At 45.3% G+C, this 2269-nt stretch overlaps 1 non-coding gene across 1 annotated transcript; it reads left to right on the forward strand.

Moving 5' to 3' along the window:
- The first annotated feature begins 701 nt into the window (after positions 1 to 701).
- Positions 702 to 808, forward strand: LOC113225274. The gene has a single exon (XR_003309930.1). It is a non-coding gene; the product is annotated as a U6 spliceosomal RNA (small nuclear RNA).
- Positions 809 to 2269: the final 1461 nt, after the last annotated feature.

Here is a 2269-nt window from a genome sequence, read left to right on the forward strand (position 1 = left end):
CTAGCCAATCGGGTGGAGTACAGAATGTAAGGTCCCATTATAGCCAATGGAAACCAAACCAGACACAGCAGTAGGGTGGACGTGTCAGGTTATAAATGACCCTGTCTCCTTTGCTCATGTGTGCTTTCCTGGCAAGACTGCTAGTGAGTGGCACCCTTTCTGCAGAAAGTAAACTAGCCTTGCTGAGAGATCCTTTGTCTCAGTGTTGATTTTTGCGACATCAAGCACCCGTTCCCAACAATTTGGTGGCCTATATGGGGAATAAGATTCCCCTCTGGGACAATCTTTTCCCATGGGGAGGCACCCTGCCACCCATTGCGGTGGCCCCAGGAGGAGAACCAGGACCTACCCTGTGCGAGGAATATACTTGGATTCTCAGCAACATGGGTAAAGAGAGAGGCTTGCGGGACCACGGTGACCAGGTGACTTCATGCACAGGCCAATGTAGGAAAAGTCACAAGAAGGCGGCAAAATACTTCCTTGGTGGTCAGCTTTCGAGGCTGAGTAATTGTGTGTATGTGTGAATGATTATCTGTGCTACGAGTCCTCCTGTTCGGCAGAATGTGTGAACATAGACGGAAAGAGTATAAGGGACCTCCAAATGGGAAAGGGAGGAAGGTTAACCTCTTGGGAAAGAGAATTGGGGAGGCATCTCTGGTGTGAGAGATTGAGTCTTTAGCAAGCTTTTAAAGACTGGACAGGTGCTCGCTTCGGCAGCACATATACTAAAATTGGAACGATACAGAGAAGATTAGCATGGCCCCTGCGCAAGGATGACACGCAAATTCGTGAAGCGTTCCATATTAAAAAAAAAAAAAAAGACTGGACAGGTGAGAAATCTCCAGTCTGAAGGATCTGGGGGATTGGGCCTCCCCGGGAGAAAGATAGGCAAGACATCTCTAGTATGTGAGATTGGACTTATCTAGGATCAAACATGGGAAAAGGCCCTTGGCAAGCCTCCAGAGGAAGGGAGGGTGAGAAGCCTCTAGTAGGAGAGGTTGAGCCCCCTTCCATGCACCCAGGAGTGCTGGAAACCTCCAGCAAGGGGGGTTGAAAGCTCCAGGAAAAAGGCCTGTTCTAGTTAGGCACCACCCCAAACCTTCAAGATAGGAAATGTTCCGAGTAAAGCAGGGAAAATAAAGAGCTGTGGCTCCAGCAGTATTAGTTGAAGAAGGTAGAAAATTAACCTTTGGGGGGGAATTAATTGTAAGCATGCCCCACCAAGGTAGAGCTATTTTAAATCAAAAAGCAAGGGGCCAGGTGCGGTGGCTCAAGCCTGTAATCCAAGCACTTTGAAAGGCCAAGACGGGCAGATCACAAGGTCAGGAGATGGAGATCATCCTGGCTAACATGGTGAAACCCCGTCTCTACTAAAAAATACAAAAAAAAAAAAAAAAAAAAAAACTAGCCGGGCGAGGTGGCAGGTGCCTGTAGTCCCAGCTACCCGGGAGGCTGAGGCAGGAGAATGGCATAAACTCGGGAGGCGGAGCTTGCAGTGAGCTGAGATCCGGCCACTGCACTCCAGTCTGGGCTACAGAGCAAGACTCCGTCTCAAAAAAAAAAAAAAAAAAAAAAAAAAACCAACAACAACGAAAATAAAAAGCAGGAAGGTGGCTTACTGACTCCAGAATCTGAAAATATAAGGCTATTTTGCTAGGAAAAGATGATTTAACCTTGACTACTGATAATTCACTCAACCCAGCAGGTTTCTTGTCAGGAGACCCAAATCTAAAAAAAATAAAATAAAAAAATAAAAAATAACACTTGTGTCTAGATTGATTGACTACCAAACAAAAGTCAGGCCAGATCTAGGAGAATCCCCTTTGGAAACAGGGCGACACTTGTTTATAGATGGTTCCTCCAAAATAGTCAAAGGAGAAAAACATAACAGGTTTTCAATAATTGGTGGAGAAACTCTTGAAGAAGTAGAGTCAGCAAGACTGCCCAATAATTAGTCTGCCCGAACCTGTGAACTCTTTGCACTCAACCAAGCTTTGAAACACTTGCAGAGCAAAGAAGGAACTGCTTATACTGATTCTAAGTATGCCTTTGGTGTAGCACATACAGTTAGAAAAATTTGGGCTGAGCAAGGTCTCATTAACAGTAAAGGCTAAGATCTAGTCCACAAAGAACTAATTGTTTGTGTTCTAGACAATCTCCAGTTGCCAGAAGAAATAGCTATTGTACATGTCCCAAGGCATAAAAAGGACTTTTTTTTCCCCCCACAAGTTGGGGAAATAACCAAATGACCTTGCAGATCAGATAGCCA

The sequence above is a fragment of the Piliocolobus tephrosceles genome, unplaced genomic scaffold (genome assembly GCF_002776525.5).
Source record: "Piliocolobus tephrosceles isolate RC106 unplaced genomic scaffold, ASM277652v3 unscaffolded_20, whole genome shotgun sequence".
NCBI classification, from domain to species: Eukaryota; Metazoa; Chordata; class Mammalia; order Primates; family Cercopithecidae; genus Piliocolobus; species Piliocolobus tephrosceles.